Source organism: Atta colombica, unplaced genomic scaffold (genome assembly GCF_001594045.1).
Source record: "Atta colombica isolate Treedump-2 unplaced genomic scaffold, Acol1.0 scaffold293, whole genome shotgun sequence".
Lineage (NCBI taxonomy): Eukaryota > Metazoa > Arthropoda > Insecta > Hymenoptera > Formicidae > Atta > Atta colombica.
In genome coordinates, this window is record NW_017259396.1 from 109,289 (window position 1) to 130,099 (window position 20,811).

The window sequence follows — 20,811 nt, forward strand, 5'->3', positions numbered from 1 at the left end:
TTTTTTTTTCGAAGTTTTTTCGGCCCTTCTCGCCGGCGCCCATTCCCCCGAGACGGGGGGCAGTGGCGGCGGCAAGGGAGGCTCGACGGAGGAGACGCTAGCGGTGGCGGCGGCGCAGGCAGACGGGGACGGACACGGTACGAAGAAGGAGAGAACGAAGGAGAGAAACAAAGAGAGAAAACGGGTATCGAGAAGGTCGGGGAGACTCTGACGAACGGCGACCGGGGAAGCCAATAATTCGAATTGAGAACAGCCAATGGCCGTGCATCTGATTTTTTGTCGTATCATCGCCGAGGTCGTCCGCCCTCTCCCACCGTCCGTGCGCCGCCACCCTCCTTCCCCCGCGCCACCGTTCACTCGCCACCCCCGTCCTCTTCCTCTTCGTTTTCCTCTCTCCCTCCACCTTCCCCCGTCGCCGTCGGTCGCGTCGACGAAAGGGGCCGCGCTCCCTGCCTGACTTTTTGTAAAAACTCCCCCCTCCCCCGCTCACCTCCACCGCCATCACCTCTGCGTCCTCCTCATTCTCTCTCACCACCTCCTCCTCCTCCTCCTCCTCATCCTCTTCCTCCTCCTCCTCCTTCTCCTCCTCATGCTTCGTCTACTCTCTTCTTCCTCCTCTCCCACCTCCTACACCTCCACTTTTTAACTCTTCGTTGTCTCGTCTCTTCTATGGTGTTTTGCTGTACACGCTCGGATGTGCGGCGCGTAGATATATCGCGCTATCACGGCGAAGAATTTCCAATATGATGGGCGCGCGCGGGCACAGTCGCCTCCGATTTTCTCTTTCTTTTCTTCCTTCCCTTTCGTATGGACGCGTCGCTGTGTTATCGTAAATTCCGAGAGGAAGAGTGCAGAGCCCGCAACTGGTTGCTTGAGGATTATGCTTGCCGCACTATGATGATGATTCGTCGAGTGGGCACATTGTTGAATTCCGTGGTGCATACGCGATGAATAATCACATATTGTCACGTACAATTGTCAAAAGTGACATAGCAGGAGAAAGAGGAGAAGAGAGAATTTTCAGGCAGAAAACATCGGAGGAATCTTGATGTCATAATTAATATTTCGTGCGATTATGAAAATACGTTTATACGTGCGAAAACCATTTCACCAAAGTAATGAAAATTAAAAATAAACCTGATGAGAAAAAGTAAAAAAATTTTTAATACGTATTTGAAGAAACGTATTTCTAAAAGAATACTACCTGTACAAAAGAAATAATTGATTTTTATTTTTTAATAAATATAATATTTATGTGACATTTAATTATTATTTATAGAATTTTTTTTGATAAACATTCTAATTTTATGTGGTTATAGAAATTAATGTATGTCAAAAAATTTTTGTTTAAATAACTAACTTTATCCGTCTCTCTCACGATCTTCTCACGATTGACATTTATTCTCTCTATCTTCAAGTTATAACTTGTTTACGTTTTAGTTTTGTTACGATATTGCATCACGATACTCGTGGAGAATCTTATAAGATTCTAGAGACCACAACAGACACATTATTCATCCATTCGTGTTTATAACCGTTCATAAGCGAGATATGAAAACTGCATCTTAATATATCCCAGTCTTCCGAAGAATAATGTGTCTCAACTCGCTCAGGATTCCCGCCAGTCGTACGCTTGGCGAGAATCAGAAAGGAAAAAGAAAGAAAGAGAAAGAGAGAACGAGGGTAGACTAGACGATTTTCAGGCCATCCTCACAAAATTACCATCCGAGAGGTGGTTTCCGCGTAACGAAGTGCGGTCACCGCCTCTCGCATTTCCGCACGCTTCCAGGAAGAACGACTTCTACGAAACTTTGCTGAGAGCCAAGAGCTTCGTGTCGCACGGCGGCGGCGGCGCTGACCGCCGATGAAGTTGGATAAAATTCATTTCACAATTTAGCCTCCAACAAAACTGAATCTTGTTTAAAAGGCTATATTGCGAAAACCTGATTTCTTATATTAAAATTTTTTTGTATCTGACAATTTCATTCGTACATAGAAAAAACAGTCTTACTCAAGTATATCTAAACATTTATCTATAAATCTGAAAATAATTTTTGTTGGATCATTAAAATAATTATGTAGGACTCGTAAAGGTTGATGACAATGCTATAATAAATATTAACATTTTAGCAACTAGTTTGAGCATCTTACATAATTGTTTTGATACGTTTTGATATAAAGGCATAAAAATTATTTTTAAATCTATATCTTGCTAAATTTTTAGGTACTTTGTCAAAATCATTCTTTTCATATTTTTTATTCATCGATGCCGATTGTCACAAAGCACTTTAAAAGCTCGATACACTGATCTTACTCGTAAAGTGGGTTAAAGTCAAGAAGTCGGCAGGAATAGCATACATGACTTACATGATAAGCTATCAAGAAATAGTTATGAAATTGTATGTTACTGTTTTAAATTGCTTAAATTGATTTTAGTCTATTTGGAAATTGATTACGTTTATAACAAATTTAAAGCAATATTTAAATATAAAATTTCGAAAGAAAATTTTATTCAGTTTTCTAATAAAATTAACATATTCGATTATCGAAGGATCAATTATTTAAAAGGTCAAATTTGGGAATAGAAATATCAATTAATAAAAAAAAATGAAATTCACTTATTTGCGCATCGAATTGCATTATATACTTTACCACGACGATGACACGATAAGTGATATACGACGAGCTAGAGTTTTCGCTGCCAGATATAAGCGACCTAGAATAACAGAGCATGCGATAATGTCAGGCTTTCTCGGCGAACTCGTTAGATGCATCGATCTTCACGATTCATTATTACGAAGGCTGTTCTAGAGCAACGAAATATTTTCTTTAGTTGCAGAGTCTGCGGTTGAAAATATAAGATCGATTTATTCTTAGAAACGATTATGGAAGATTTAAGTATTACCTATTTTCGTTGAATTGATTATCAAAACATGAAAATAATTTTTTTAATTAATTAAAGAAATTTATCTCGAAAATAAGAATCAAAATTAGAGGATCATATTTAACATAAAGAATCTTCGTTTTCTTCAGGCTTTCATCATGAAAAAGATGATTACGAGAAGTTCCGGTACTATAATTCGTAGGTGCGCGTCTTCGAACGACAGCATTGTTGAAGGAAACATTATACGAAGGGGTTAACGCTCGTACAAATATTTTCGAAGTTTTTTAGGGGAAGTTTTTCTCTTAGATACGAGGAAATTCTATTCGCGCAGCGGTCGAGTCGAATGTTATGCCAGCTTGAGTTTCGCCGGAACTCGAGAGAACGACGCCGTGAGTCGTCCTCTCCAGGATCTCGCGAGTATCGCGTACCGACGTCGTGCGATGTACCTGAGTTCCCCTCATTCCTGTCTTCTTCCCCACCGCCTATTCGCCGTTTCTGCCATGAGTTCAAAGCTCGTACGAGAGTGCGGGAACTTCCGGTGCGATTTGAGCGCATTCCTCGACGACGAACCGCGAGCTTGACGAGCGCTGTGATCGGATAGAAAATTATTATTTACCGCATTCGTGAATTCTGTTGCTTTGCAAATAATTTCGCTCGCAAACTCCTGAAGGTCTTTGTTAATCTTTCGAGAATTTCAATCGACAATTTAACATTCCATTTTTGTATTATACGTTCGACCGCAGGTAAGAATAGCTAAACACGATGTGTAAACGTATAAATATATACAGAAATAAAAAAGATGCGGATAATTATATACTGCCCACTTTGAAATTCAAGGTAAGACGTGTTTCACGTGAATATCCAGCCGTTGAAGAATCAAGAGCGGAAGCTTGCATTTTAGAGCACGATTGCGTTTCGACCTTGTCCATTGCACTCGCCAGTTGTAGCTGTTCTCTTTCGAAATTGCTCGAGCGGTCTCACGATCTATTCTAGCCTCGATCGAGCGAGATAGAGATCCTCAAGTAAGGTTGCATTTTCATGTTGACGCTCGACGCTCGATTCGAGCGTCAAACAAGTCATGTGATCAAAATTAATGAATACCAAGCATCATTTTGATCACATGATTTGTTTTGACGCTCAAATCGTCAGCATGAAAATTGGACATCACACATACGTTTGATCCCGAAAATTTTTCAGGCCTGCTTAAGATAGAATAAAATAAATTACGCATAACGCAGAGAATGAGATATCATCCCTTACATTTCAGTCTATTTTATGCATCAGGTCTATCATCTTTTCTCTTTTTCTTTAACGATAGAGAGAAACAGAGATTAATGAATTATACAAAAAGACTAAAAAAGACTTATCTTATTTTATCATAAGCAATCCTGAGAAATGTGTCGGGCCGATCAAAATTGTCTAAACGGTGTGTAATCTCTTACTCGAGGGTTCTAAGGGCAGTATTCATAGTCTGTTCTTATTTTAAAATTGTTTTAAGTAATGTTTTAAGACGCTAATAAAAACGGTGCTCTCTGATTGATTCGTGATATCGTAAGACTGTACTTAAGACGATCTTGAATATAAGAATCGACTATGAATATACCGTCCTAAGTGTGGGGAATGATGTCATCGAAGGTCCGATATCTATCCGGGCAAATCTGTTTACGAAAATATAGCGCGGAAGGAACGTACCTAGCACGTGAGATTCGTAGACGCGTCGTGCGCGAAACGCGATACTCGGCAACACGAGAATGCACGTGCGAACGAACGAGAAAATGCGTTGCTGACCCTCGTCTGTACGCGTGTGAAATAAACGTGTACGTATAAGTATCGGGAGACCCCGGTTTGTTCGCAGCGACTACAATCCGTATCCGTAACGCCACGAGAGTTTCCATGGTTCGTGAAATACGCGTGACAAAAATACGCTCCGTTTTCTCTTTTAATTTACGGATTTGGAAGTTTGAAAAATTCCCACGTGTTGCCGCATTTTATCTTATCTCGCTGAGCTAAGTATAAATTTCTAAAAATAGGGTATAAAAATATAAGATAACACTTAGCCGATAGATACAAAGATATTAATGATAAAAATGTATTTTTTAATGGAATATATCGTCGAGTCAACAAAGATAAAATATGTTTAATCCATGCGCAGGATTTACTATGCGTAACGTGAGATTTTACTTTTTTTTTCTCGAGTCGATTCGCGAAAAAGCTTCCAATATCGTAACGTGGATCTTATTGTACATTGGAAGCTCACGTTAACTTTCCTTGCGTCCTATCGAAAATAATTTAAGATATGATCAACTATTTAGGATATGATATACTAATATTTCGAAGCATTTTTTTAATCAATCAATCAATAAAATTCTTTCTTCTGATCAATCAATCAAATACTTCAAAACATTTACGTGAGACTTTGACTAGTGTTTCAAAATTCACTGCCAGCGCTGAAAATCTGTAGTTTACTTTATATGCATTAGACTTTCTAAATTCTTTCGAGTGGAATCTCATTCTTAAAGATTGAAAACTCTGCCACTCTTTTTCAATGCTTGCGCTGGCAGAATTTTCAAAGTATAATTCTTCAAAGATTTTAGAGAATAAATTTTCAGCACTTTGGTAGTGAGAATTTTTTGGAATACAACCTTTGACTTTTAGACATTCGTAGTCGATGCTTATATTATTATATTAATATATTTAAAATCGTCTTAAGTCTTGAGTTTCACATCTTTAAAGAAAAGCCGCAGTCAATCAAAACTCGCGTTTTAGTAAGCAGTACAGAAAGTCGAATTGTCGAGTGACTTCCCATACCAGAGTGATTTCTAATTGACTGCTGCTTTTCTGGTGTTCACATACGCTCTTAAGATTATAAGCCAATCACAAAACCATATCAGGATAAAATGTTACAAGAGGTCTGTTTTCTCTGACTGAATTAGTGTACACTTTTGGAACTTGAAGTGAAATAGGTATATTTGATATTTGTCGAAAGTGAAAAAGAGAATGCTAGTGAAGTCTAGTGCAGGAATAGAAAACAAATCAAAGATGGTCTTAAAATAAGAACAGACTATGAACTGTCCTTTTAGTCGATAATTTAGATTTCCCGCCCAATAGCGCATTCACACGTGGATCGAATGTGTCAAATGTGTGTTACATAATATCGCGCGCAGCGGGATACGGGAGCCGGGATTGTCCGGTCTTTACCGTCTGCGAAGGACTCAATTTTTCCGCGGCATTATTCATAGCATATTACCGCTACCGCGTACCATACCGGCACGGAATTACCGGCCCGCACGCATACGCCATTATACACGGCAACTTGTTCAACGACGCCCACTTGTTCATAGCTGCCAGCCCCCTTTTGTCGACGTACAAATGCGCCGTAATTAGAAAAGTGTACGTGTAAGCGGCATGTTCGTTGACACTACAACGGCCCCCGCTCCACTACTCGTTACCCTCCCCCCCTCCCCCCTCCCTCCCGTGCTTCCCTATCGCTGCGTGGAAGAACGTGGTTACATTCAATATTTTATGCATCACGCTACACGAAGCGTTGCGCGCCGTTGGCTCTTCCCTCTTTCTTCTTCTTTTTCTTCTTCTTCTTCGCCGTTATTATTCGTGTCAACCATCTGTGTAAGCACGACCGCCGCACGTCAGCCACGATCGGCTATAGTCAGTGGATGAACTCTCGTTCGCGATCGATCGACTCTCCAATTCCCCTGGTGTCTTCTTACTTCGCGTTTCTGCACGCGACAGTCTTTCTCAGACCGAACGATAAAACCAAACTTCTTACCAGACAAAAAAGATTTTGTTTTATTTAGAATTTAATTAAAAATAGAAAATGATGAGAAATTCGACAAATTTCCCCCTTCCCTTAATTACTGCAAACATTGTTAATGAACAAAAGTATTTTCTAACGAATAAAGGCATTTTCTAATAATAAAGTTTTTGGAAATAAAAAAATAAAGGCAAGCAATATAACGAATTAAAGGAATTAAATCCTGCAAAATTTAATTCAAATTTAATTGAAATAAAATAAATTTTTGTGATATTCGCAAATTTATAAAATTAAATTATTATATTAAAATAGTTATTATTTATATGTAAAAATATTGCTTGAAGATTGCTTGCTAAAATGGAACAGAATGCGATTTAAAAGTTATATTTATACTATTTTAATTTTTCATTATAAGCGTGAAAATAAAATTGTAAAAACGAAAGATTCTGCGACGAGAAGTCTCTTCAATGCTCTTATAAATTAAAAATTTGTGTTTTACCGCTGTAGAGCTAAGCTGATTTTCGGAGAATCGGTTACGCCGTTAAAATGCAACAGGTTTTCGAGACGGGACGGATTCGAGCTCCCGATCTTGCAGAACATTCCATCGAGTCCTCATCATTCGATCAAGGTTTCACCCTTTTCACACGATTGGATGGAGAAACGCTTACAAATTCTTCACTCATGTATTTTTACAAAGAAGCCGCCATTATTTTTATAAAAATGAATGACAGTATTAGTTAATATTATAAGTAGGTTATTCTTATGCAAATCTTTATTCACAAAACAATATTTTTAGCGTACTTCTTGTAAACATAATTTATAAACTTCCGTAGTAATTTCATTACGCTAAGCAGACATTAGTTCAGTGAATATCTCTCGCTGTCTGGTAAAAAAAAGTTTTACTTATAAAATATTCATTAGATTATTATCATACAGTGATATAAATTAAAGTACGAAATAAATGTATCACATGCTTATTCGTGCAAACATGTCAATGGTTCCTTTTATGTACAGCTCACCCTCTCCTCTATCCTCTCCCTTTTCTTTCGCATTATAGTAACTTACAGTCTCGGTTGTTAGACCCGTTTATCTATCACTACGTCAGTCCCAACCGTCATTCCCATCGTCAGCGAATCATAAAATTTCACCGACCAGATATATGATACAATTTTGCGTCTCGGCTGTATACTATACGACGCAATCAAAATGAATATAATGAAAAGCGGTGCAGTATCCTCGTAAACAGGTAATAAGACGCCGCTACCAGTGCGTCATACAGTTACATAACTTGAGAATTGGAAGTATTTATCTACCGAATTTTCAATCGACAGTTTATGCGCGCGAGAATAGAACGACCGCCGATAATACTCCGCAACCATCTATCGCATATGATGTTCTATTGTATTTTAATGTATTTAATACTCATGTTGCTCTTTGTTCCCTGTATTGTCTTTTATCTATAGCTCGCGTCTGTCCCTTTCATAATTATTGAATTATATCATGCGCCGTTATAATAAGTATAATGCAAGAATAATAAGCAATGTATTTTAATGTGTTATAAATACTATCATAGCTGCATGCGTGAGACTCTCTTTGTTTATCTATAATTTGATTAAAATACGTTCCTGTCTTGCTCTATAATTGTAATTCTGATATTTTCCTACATTTCGTGAGGAATTATTTGATTATTAAATATTCTAACAACGTATTCCGTACGATCTGAAAATCTCATTTATCAACAGAAAAACACAGAAAAGAATTGTGGTATGAAATTTTCAATAATTGCGGAATAAAAAACGTCACGAGGCGTACGATTATTTTTAAGTCCTGAAATAATCTATATTTCTTGCGAATTTCATATCGCTTCTATTATCTCTTTTCACTGTTTCACCTATTTTTACGAATTAACATTATTATGCACATGACATCCGTGATTACGACATATCCGTAATGTCAATTACGGATGCATAGCTTCCCACGAGTTTCCCTCTTGCGATTCAACACAATAATTCGACATAGTAGTTCCGCGTAATTCTCTTCACCCCCGTCGATTAAAAATTTCTCCCCTATCTCCGGCGGATCAACCGGCGTCACGCGACATCCTATCTCTCCCTAGCATCGGCGGGAAGGAAAAAATCGAATCGCGCGCTGTGAGCCCGATCGATGCGCACAGCTGGTTTCCTGCTGCACACGCTGCACACGCAAATACGTCCCGTACTACGTGCGTGTACGTAGCGCGCGCCGCGCCGTCACGCACGTGCGTATGTGCGTGTGCCTGTGTGCACAAGCGTATCCACGTATCTGAGTGTAACACGGTGTGTGCAACGTCGCTGCGTGAACGCGTACGCGTAACGTGGTTTCACGAGAACGCACGTGTGTTAGGTCCGTCCGTCTCGTCTCCTCTCTTCGTCCCTCTGGCCACCCGTTCGCCCCGCTCCGACGAAATCCGCGCGCGATTGGCCGCTGCAACGACTCCCTTCGTCCCGACCCTCTGCTAGTCTATGGACGACCCATTCCATTCAGTCACCCGTACGGATTCGAATGTAACTACGATGCCACATGCTTCTTCCCCCTTCTCTCTTTCTCTCATTCGCTCTTCCTTCTTTCTCTCTGTTACTCCTCTGTTACTCTACAAAGAGCGACGACGTTTTCTTTCTCTCTCCTTTTCGTTCTAAACAACGCGCTCCTTTTGTCTTTCTCCCGCTCGCTAGAGCATGCAGTCCACCGCGGAGCGGTGTGCGTTGCGGAAACGTTCGTACAGGTTTCTAACCTGACCTATGCGAGTGAAGCACGGCCAGGGGCGAGAGATCCCGACGCAATGTCATCTGGCACCGACGAGGTAAAATGAGAGGAAGGCAAGAGGGGAAGAGAAGGATGTGGTTTCTTATACTGGTTACAGCTCCTCTTTCTTTAGAAAGTCGGAGGGATGTTTATCGAAGGCCCCAAACGACGATCATCGGTCGTCTTTTGGTCCTAAATGGCTGTCGGCGGTCGCTTTTATTCTTAAAAGTCTCTAATCGTTTATTATGAAGGAATGCAGATTCGCATATCGGAGATAGTGGCCTTGACGTATTCTTTACGGGATCTTTCAATTCTAAATATTACTAACTTACTAAAGCACATTTACATTTTGAGAGTCTAATTTTAAATAGTATGAAGAAGATCAATCGATGACATTAAACACTCATGAGTGAAAAATGCTATATTCGGTCAAGATGATTCTTCATGTCTAATAATATTTCTTATAAATTTCATACAATTTCTAGTTCAAACAAATTGTGCACTGATTATTTCGGTCTTGAAACTGTGCAATCTTAAATTGAAAACACAATCCTAAATTGAAGTTGGAAGTAGTATTAGGGGTACAAATTAGTTCGGTCCGTTTCTCTAAAGAATTGATTATTTGATGGCTCCAGCTGTTATGAATGGTTCATAGTGACAGCTGATTTTGGCGGCAGAGAGATTAAACATCTGCTAATAATAATATTCAGTTTACATCGCTTTGAGTTTCATACAAAAATCTTGATTTTTATTGTGTTTGAAATGTCGAATTTTGTGTTAACCAAGTAGCATTTGCGGGAAGTTTTGATTTTCTGCTTTAATTGGAAGAAAAATGCGGCTGAAGCCCATCGAATGCTTGTCAAAGTTTATGGTAACACTGCTCCAACTGATAAATACATGTAGGGAATGGTTTTGACGTTTCAAGGATGGAGATTTCAGTCTCGCTCTCAAAGAATTAGAGGCATTACTCGACGAAGATCAGAGTCAAATACAAGAGGAGAATCATTGGGGGAATCATTGCAGAATCATTGGGGGTAACTCAACAAGCCGTTTCTGTACGATTGAGAGCCACGGGAATGATTCAGAAACAAGGAAATTGGATGCCTTACGAACTGAAACCGAGAGACGTTGAAAGGCGATTTTTCACTTGCGAACAGCTGATTCAAAGACAACAGAGAAAAGGTTTTTTGCATCGGATTGTGACTGGAGATGAGAAGTGGTATTCTATGACAATCCCAAGAAAAAAAAATACTAAGCCCGGTCAATCATTGCCATCGACCTCAACATCAACACCACGGCCGAATATTCATGGTTCGAAGATCATGCTCTGTATCTGATGGGACTAAAAGGATCTTATTTATTATGAGCTGTTAAAACCTAGCGATTCCATTACGAGCGATCGGTATCGGCTATAATTGATTCGTTTGAGCCGTACATTGCGAGAAAAACGGCCGGAATACGAGTAAAGACATGATAAAGTTATTCTTCTTCATGACAACGCTCAGCCTTGTCGCTAAAGTCGTAAAAAAATATTTGGAAAAGCTCAAATGGGATGTTTTACCGCACCCACCATATTCTCCGGATATTGCTCCTTCTGATTATTGGTTGTTCCGAAGGATGCAGCACGATTTGGCAAGTCACTTCTTTCGCAGAAATCGAAAATTGGCTCCAAAATTGGATCGCCTCCAAAGATGAGTCATTTTTTCGAGATGGAATTCGAAAATTGCCTGAGAGATGGGAAAAAGTAGTAGGCAGCGATGGACAATACTTTAATTGATCTGTTCATTCATTTTGTTTTGAAATAAATGCATTTTTGAATACAAAAAAACGGACCGAATTAATTTGTATTCCCAATAATATTACAAATTAAATTGACAAGCAATTTAATATATTATTGATGCAAGTAAGTATCTCAGAAAGCTGTTAATAATTTGACGCTATAATAAGCATCTTAAAAATTGTAAATAATTTATCGCAAAAAATATTATCTCAATCGAAATTCAAAAACATATATACACATCTAAAACTTCACTAACAATAGAAAACTAAATTATATAAATATCGTTTGAACTATATATAATTAGTTACATGTATAAAATATATTTTTCTGGTTCATTTTGTAACGGATCGGACGGCCGGAAATATCCCGAATCCATAGTCGTTCCGAAGATGTAAGTGATACTAGGAATTGTAGAATTTACAGCGGATGGTAAGAAAAGACATACGATAACATACGGTTACCTATGCTGTTCCTCGAACTGCTGGAAACCGGCTTGCACTGTTGAGAGACTTTGTGAACGATGTGATGTATCAGTCGGCTCGTTTCCGGATAACTCACCTACACCGATCAGTCTTGTGATTCAACACGCGAATCACTTCTCTGGTCTTATAAAACTGCACTGTTGTGTAAATCAATTTGATTCACTGAACAAGTCTTTCTTTAGTAGGATATTTGACGAAATTCCGGGCGACGCGACGAAAAGATAGAGTAGCATTTGTTAGAATTTCTCTAATATATAATTATGCATGATGAGATGATAAGAAAAAATGAAGGAGCAAGAATGTAATTTACGAAATATATGATATTGATTTAGTATCATAAGGATAATACAGTTATCAAAAAGACGATGAGAAAAAAAGATCAGCAGATGGCGGATAATTTTCACCCCACATCAGTTTTACAGTTTACGATCCTAATCTTTATCACAACTATAGATAATGGATACGATACCGTTATCGAGAGCACATCGATATCTAATCATACTTTTACTAGTTAATAGTTAAATATATTAAGATTGTAAATTGTTTATATTTTCGAAATCGCTTGAGATTCGAATACGAATAAATTTATGAAAAGTTTCTTTTATTCGCAACGGAATAATCGTAACACTTGGAAAACAGTGATTGCTTTATTCTTATCTGTGTTACAATTACAATACTAGAATTGTTACGTTTGTGATAACTTCGTAATTAATTTACTTTGGCACGGATTAAACGACAGACGTAAACTGCTTCGCTAGAAAGGAGAAACGATGTTATCGTCTTGAATGTTTCTAAACATCACGACGACGTGAGAATGTTGCTCCGTCACTCGCCTCGAATGGAAAAGCAACAACGGCCGTTTTCCACATTTTGCACTCGGTTGCGCGATACGTTAAAATAGCCGACTATATAGTCTCTCGAGACTCGAAGAAGCTCCGGTTGCCCTCGCATAGATGTACGCGAACACACCGTCTCTCCCTGTCCCCCTCTCTCTCTCTCACCGTCTTCTTCTTTCTCACATGTTCTATCGTTCCTGCTTCGTCTTTCTCGTACCCTTTTGTCCCGACAGAAGAAACGCGGGTCGAGGAGCTTGTGCCCTCGCCGCCGCCGCCGTTAGGTACGCGAGCGTGGAATTCGCGATTCTATCACGGCACTCAACGCTATATAAGCCGTTTCAAAGTCAACAGTCATTTCTCTCGACATACAAACAGATCCTAATAAACGACAGGCAAATTGATTTATTAAGAAACAATATATTGAAAGGAATATATATTTTAATAAATTATTTGTTTAAATAAATGTCCTTATTAAATATAAAGATATATTTATTTGGCTAATTTGACTTAACTTTCATTCCTTTTTGAGTAAATATTTATATACTGTAAGTAAATGTTTGGTTGGTACTGTATATGTCAAATAAATATTTTTTAAATTTAGTATATTTTTTCTCAGTGTGTAGTTTCAGCTTCTAAAAACGATTCTTTTGCTCATTGCAATTTCGTATCGAACAGTAAAATAAATTTCTATGTAAAAAAAAAATAGAATTTCATATGTACGAAAGTAAGATTCTATATAGCATTGCAATAATGATTAATATAATTGATATGTATATGTCTATTGACATGTATGTCTATTTCTGTACTGAAAAAAAAAGATATTATCAACAGCATTAATTTAATTTAAAATAATTTTGTTGATTTAATAATACTATTAACGAAACAAATATGTCATGCTCTTGTTTTAACAAAATTTTAGTAGTTTTATTAATTTGTTATTAAATTAACAAAATTGTTTTTATTTAAAATAATATTGTTAATACAATCATTTTTTCACTGTGTATCACTATAAATCAACTTTAATCTCGATATAATTTACTCTCTATCTTTTTTATCAATCTTACAATTAGAGAAAAAAAACATAAAAAATACATAAAATCGAGATTAAGTTAATTTACATTACATTGTTTACATTACATTATTAGATATCAAAGACACAATCTAATTCTCTTGAGTTACGCAATGTTATGTTGTTTTTAACTTTCATGTAAATCAATGTCAAAGTGTAAATCAAATCATTTCAGTAGTTAGTTTCAAAGTAAATAACGTTCATATTAACTTATGCATTTAGTAAATAATAAATTAAAATTGAGTCAAATTTAATACATTTTCTCGAATTAAATTATTCAACTTTATCGTTTTAGTTAAACTAATATATTGAGCAGCAATATAATATATTGACGTCTACAGAAATGATTAAAATAATTCAAATTGGATATAATATGAATTTAACAATATAGAAGAAATGGATAATAGGAAAACATTTTGTACGCGATCATAAAGAAATCTCGAGGGATACACGAAAACTATAGCCATAGACAATTTAATATAACGATTCTCGATCGAGACTACAATACTAAATCCTACATCGACGCGCGGTTTCGATCTCATCTTTTTCACCGTGAGATCAATCGATATTGATGAGCGACGCATAAAACTTTCATGGCGAAGCTTCTTCGGTACGAAAAAGCGAAACGGAAGCGGGGAACAGCGAGCTGGAAGGAAAGGAAATCGTTGGAGGAGCGAGAAGTCGAGTATTCGAAGGAACAGTCGTGGGCAGTCGCTAATAATGCCTCCTATTCATCTCCCTCTTTGCGTATCTTCGCTGAACTTAAAACCCACGGCCCGCGAATACGCGAGTGAGATATATCCACGTTGGTAGGAGGAGAGGAGACATCTGGTAGCGGCGGTTTCCCCAATAGCCACGAGTACGTGCGACGTGCTTCACGCATCGCTCTCGTCACACTTTCGGACGGCACGCGTGTGCGCACGCATGCACGCACGCACGCATGCATCAGCGGCGCAGCAAGAGGAGTGGGGAGAAGGGGGGGGGGCACTTTGGAGACGGGAATAGAAAGGGACAAGTTTATTGTGTTCTGGAAAGAACTTGCCATAACAGGAAGTAATATGCAATAAAAATAAAACGCACGATAAGATAAGCGTATCGAGACCAAGTATGCATCGGCGTACGGGACCAAGAAAAATGTAATAAGAGATAAAGAGAAAGAGTTAGAGAGAATGAGAGAGAGAGAGAGAGAGAGAGAAAGCGAATTTATTTTTATGCCCCGGGATCAAATCCCCAATGAACGATAGCAATAATCATTATATGAAACTGATAAGTCCGTTCAATAACAAAACCCTAATAATACTGGAGAGAAAAGACAAAGCTACACAGGCACCAAGTCCCATAATGTTATGGGCATTTGAGGACACTTGGTAAGACGAACAAAGACGAGACCGCGAGATGGGAAGGAGATTGGAGGAGGGAAAAAAGAAGGAGAAAGGAATGAAAAAGGAAAAGGAAGAATAAAAAAGTCAGCGCGGACAGGAACGAGAGATGCGAGGCGATCGCGAGCAAAGGGCACGTGTAATTGGACAGCGAAGGGCACCTCTCTCCTCGCTCGTCGGCAACGCGCGCCCTCCCGCGAGGCGAGAGGCGAGAGACGTGCGGGGTGCGGCAGGCAGGCACTACTGCGCGGGGCGATGAACGGGAAGCGCGGCGTGGCGTGGCGTGGCGTGGCGCGGCGCGGCCGCGACGAGAAGCGGCGTCCGTTTGTATATACCTCTCTGATCTCTCGTGTAACGAGAGTTGTTGAGCTCCGTCGCGCGCGATAGTCGGAGCGTGAGAGAGTCACGGGGTACGCGTAGAGCCTAGGCACGATACTGAGGACCTCCGAGCCGCGGCGGCTCCGCGCTTTCCTCAAGAGGGAGGCGGAGAGGCGCGGGAGAAGGCACGACGAAGGAGAGGGGATCGGTTGGGCGGGTGGGCAAGCGAGCGAGAGGGTAGCAGGGGGGAACGGAAGGGTATAGGATAGAGGCAGGGGTAGAGAATTCTCTCTGTTATAGATTAAAATTTTTTACGGGGAAGATATTGATTGTTGCTTTTTATTAATGTAACATTAAAGTGGTGCCCGCGGCGGTGGGGGCGATCGCGCCCCGCTGTGCGCGCCCGCCGTGTGGTGGGGCCCCCCTTCCGACCGGAATCGAGCGATCGGGTGGGGATGACGAAAGAGAGGATGTGGGGGGATGGAAAGAGGGTACGGAGGCGCGCAACGACGAGCCGAGGAGAGGAAGTAAGAACCGACCCGACGTGCGTTTCGCGAAACGACGGCGGTAGGGGAACGTAGAGAAGAAGATCTGGACGGGGGTGAAGAAGAGGCAAGGAAAAGAGGGGGGAGGGGACGGAGGGGGCAAGAGGAAAGGGGCACGGGAGAGCGATTCGCGAGAGGCGCGTTGCGTCGCGGCGGTGGTGACGGCGGACGACGATGGAAGGAACGGGGGCGGAAGGGTTTGAAACGGCGGAAATAGTGCCATAAATACGAACATTTTTCGTAGCGTCTTGCAAGCCCTGTTTTGACAATCATCCCCACCAACGCGATCTCGCGTACCCTCTCCGAGTGATTCCTACCCAGGCGGCCCCTTTGGAACCCCTCTCGTTTCCTCTACGGCCTACCCGCTGGCATTCGTTTCCCTTTGCCTCGCAACCCCTTCGGATCTTAAATACGTAGATACACTTACACATACGACCGGACGAACGGTCCCCCACGCGTATATACAAAAAGGGGCGACGTCTCGCTCGCACCCTCTTCGCCTCACCTACCAAGCATCCCGCGGACAATTCCCCTTTTCCCTCCCCTCTCCTCATTCTCCTCCGTTTCGTTCGTACTCTCGGCCTATTCTTCTACTCGCTTGTGACATTTTTCGCGAGTTAAGGCCCGCACGAACTTTGCGGAAATCCATCTTGCGCTGACTCCCCGCTCCATCCCTCTCATACTTACTCTTCTCTCCTCACCCCTACCGAGCACTTTTTTCGTCCTCTCTCTCTTTTTTTTTCTTCGATTCTTTGCGTCTCGGCTTTTTTTGAAGGGGAAGAGGAAGAGAGGTCGACGCGGGACGGATCGATGCTTCCTTTCGAGACAGCGACGAGTAGAGAGAAGACGGGGGCAAAGTACTCAGGTCCCCTTTCCTCCCAAACCGGGTGGACCAGCTAATTGCCGATTTACCACACAACGACGTGTAACATATAACGTTGATGTAACATGTCATCGCGTGTCGCGTACGTACACACGGTTGTAATTGAGAGTTGTGGAGAATTGCGAAAGGGAAAATGATTAATGGCGTCACACGCGGCGTGATCGGATCAGAGGTGAGATTAATCGAGGGAAAACGCTAATACGAGTTCATCGTTCGCTCGATTACGCGTGTAACCGTATACGCGCGTTAATGTATGCCAATCTTCATAATCCTGCGCGCTGTCATGCCGTTGATGCATTCTCCGGTCTTTATAGGCGCAATTCCGAACCGTTAAAACTATTCAAGTTACAATCATCGAGCGCCGGTCTCTCGCCGCTCTGTCACGTTTGTTGTATCATACGTTTACGTAATGTAGTCTATAGATACTGTTTTTGTCCAGAAAGGCAACAAGCGCGCGATTAATACGCTCTCATTCTATAACATTAGTGCTTTCCATTTTCACATAAATAATACTCAGTCCAAAGTTATGTATGTATTTTATATTCACATAATACTCACTACTTATTTACTTTGGAGACAATGTTATCGCGTAACAGATTTATAAAAACCTTACTTTTAATGTAAGTTAAACAAGACTCAGTCTCAAGCACATGTCTCAAACTTATACAAATTGTAGTAAGTAAAAATTCAGTTACACCTCAATGAGAAGGAATATGCATTCAACTGAATTAATGACGTCACAAATGAAAATTCTGAACTGATTGTGAGTTTTGATATAAAATGAAAAGCAACTATTATTTTAGTCGAAAAAAACCATGCATTTCTGCTCATACATAGTCCAATATAATCTCGTGCCTATAAGGCAACGAAAAAGGTTCTGTTGATTCTGAGATTTCCTAAAGGGTACCTCGGCGCGTCCCTTCGCTCTGTCAGATGGAAACCATTCTTTCCAAATAGCGCCCAGAAAATATTGACTTCTTAAACACCCATAACTACATGACCGTTTAAAACATTCTTCTAGGAAAAAATCATAAACATGCCATTAAAATTTTATTTCTTTCTTCGGCACGTCGCGCATAAAGAATTAACGATAGGAAATTCGAAGAATACCGATGAATCTGGTCTATCGTTTTACTGCGTACGAAAGAAACATTATTTCCTAAAGGAATATTGCGCGAAATCCGCAGAGTTTGTCATCGCTATCCACTAGTATATAAAGAAGAGTTGCGAAAATGCCTGTCACACTCTTTCGTAATCCTCGTTAAATAGGGCAAGTCGTATTATCTTCGTCGTTCTACCAATTCTTCAGCAGAAGCTCGAGAAAGAGAGTCGAAGGAAGCCACTTCGGAAACCGCCGGATGTATTTCGGCATCGCCATTCGGCACGAAGTCGAAGCCTCATGTAGGAAGGATGATCGAGGGAGACACGATCGATTCCGTGCAGTCATCACGCAACGATCGATTTCGAGCTGATTTCGATATTACCTATCTAGACGCCAGAGAAGAACCGGATGCCAACAATATCGAGGTATCGCAATGATACTACCGATATCTTTTCCAATCCGACATTTCAACATCAATATTTTAACATCCTCAGTCGAAAGTAGATTCTTTTGTTTTAATATCATTCGAAAAATCTCGAGATATTCTTGAAAGACTTAACTTCGAAAGCATAATATCACTATTTAAAGATTCCAATATTTTCCTTTTCAATATCGAACGTATAATTAATCTTTCTTGCTACTTTCTCTCATAACTGCGCATACACTTTGAATGTGTTCTTAAAATAGTAATTTTCTGCTTCGTTGCAAGAATTAGTCTGTACCTGGAAATTTGAGGGCTCGTTCCTAAAGCTATCGATTTCGAAACTGTTTGAGAAGAGAAGTATTGTTTCCGATGAAAGGTGCGACACTTCCTTTTTGTTGTCAAGAGAATATTCACACTTCAATCCGGTTTACGTGTTGTTACGTATCGTTCATACGGAAGAATGACCTTTTAGCTGACACGAGTTTTCTTTTCGAGAATAGAACACCTTTATCAAGTATCAAAATGCCATTATCTATCAGAAGCTTTGATGGGTTCGTCACTTCCGTGTAATTCTAGATTTAGCGCCATAAACTTTTTTGTGCTACATCGCAGATAACTATTGTTCTTAAGCTATTTCATCGTTTTTACGGATTAACCCTCCAACCGAAGATTTGAAGGCAAATTTTTAATTTTGAATTATTTGGTTCAAATTCGAACATTTTTTTATATAAAAAACGTTTTGGATCGTATCATTATAAAACCATTTTTCTTGAATATTCAAAGAATATATCAGAATATGTCAGAATTCAAAGAATATATCAGAATTGTATTTTTGAATGTAAAAAGAGTGTACACGGAAAAAAATGTTTGATTGAATTAACTGAAATTCTGCTGAAAAATATATGAATGATCTATAATAGAATTTTGATTAAATCTACTACATTTCTGATTAAATCTATTAGAATTTTAATTGAGATAACAAAAATTCAGAATTTTCTGGTTAAATCTTAGAATGCTAGTAGATTTAATCAAAAATCTAGTAGATTTAATCAGAATTCTGAAGCATTCATTTTTCATCAGAAATTTCTGTTAAATTAATCAAATATTTTTTTCCATGTACTGTTTTCCAGAATTTTTTTCAGAGTTTTTAGAGTCCAAACACCTTTCTTGAAAAATACAATCAGGCACCAATGACCCGATTAGACTAAGAAAGCAGTGAAAAAGTATTGAATCATAGAGAGTCAAAAGTCAAACGAATTCTTTATATTTCGGAAGAGAAGGAAACGGGGTACGCGACCGGAGATTTTGTTGGAACCTTGAGATGACGTAAAGTCATGACGAATCTTTCAGCTCCGACATCGGTGGCGCATTGTAACGGCACTAGTCCGCATGCGAACGATACTCCAAGCATGACGTGGCGTTTGGTATAGTTCGCGAACGCTGCTCCGTAGCTCGTTAGAAAATGACGCCATCCGTCTTCGTTTTGAATCGTGCGTCCGCTCAGATTCGCGTTACTGAACCCGCTAGTTATCTTATCGCGTTATGGAAAGGAATTTCAATTACGTCGTAGACAGGTCGGGCCCCCCTTTTTTTACGACCATGGCGCGCCATTAACAGATCTTTTTTTTCTTTCTTAAAGTAAATGTTCACGCCTCGGTCTAGGACCGAGGATAAAATACCGGATGGAAAGAGGATAAAATAGCGCAATAGAAAGGAAAGAGGAAGAAGGAGGACAAGGGGAAATTTATTAAAGCCGGAGATGATGCATGATATCGGACAGTTTTTTTTTTTCATTCTTGATTATGCTCCTCGTGGGGATATTTCGTCAGATTTCAATCGTGACTCTGGAGAGCAGAGTCTGAGACACAATTGAAAAATATAGCCAATATATAGGAACAGAGAATAACATACGGAGATTTTAGCTAAAAATTTAGCTAGATATAGATCTGAAAATAATATTAGACTATCACAATTTTTAGGTAGAACAACTCAAACTGATTGCTAGAATATCAAAATTTTTTGACATTCTAGCAACAAGTTTGAGTGTCTTACTTAAAAATTTTGATAGTTTAACAAAATTATTTTCGGATCTGTCTAGCTAAATTTTTAGATACTTTTTTTTACTTTATTTTTTTAGATTTTTAGATACTCAGCAAAATCGTTTTCTTCATTGCAGATTTTTCAACCTATTAGAAATCATATACTTGTACAATTTTCAAACCGAAACACGATAAAAAATCATCATAAACAAAAAAACATTTTAAAGCCTGATGAAACTCGTTTTAACATGCTTTCAGCCGTTTTTAAAAAAATTTTCTATGATGACTTTTTTACTGTGTTTCAATGGTCTGATAATTACGCAATTTTAAACGTTTTGAAAGTGTTTCTTTTTTTGCAAGTAATATATAAATGACTGATGAGTAAAAATTAAAAAATAAACTCTCTATTTCAAGTGCAAAGATCACGACCGAAGAAAAAAAAAAGCTAACAAATTTGCAAACTAAATTTCCGATTTTCATGTTAAAATTCATCGAAATTCTCTAGTTTCGATGTCAGATA

The 20,811-nt window shown here is 39.3% G+C and overlaps 1 protein-coding gene across 2 annotated transcripts in view; it reads right to left on the reverse strand.

The window, feature by feature from the left end:
* The window catches only part of LOC108690063, a 130,522-nt gene that overhangs the window by 83,791 nt on the left and 25,920 nt on the right, over nt 1–20,811 (reverse strand). Inside the window, exon 1 of one of the 2 annotated variants that reach the window (XM_018197148.1) lies at nt 11,676–11,833. The exons of the other annotated variant lie outside the window; for it this stretch is intronic. The gene's annotated coding sequence lies outside the window, so the exon portion shown is untranslated. Of the gene's footprint in view, nt 1–11,675; nt 11,834–20,811 lie in introns of those variants that run through there. 2 annotated transcript variants of the gene reach the window in all.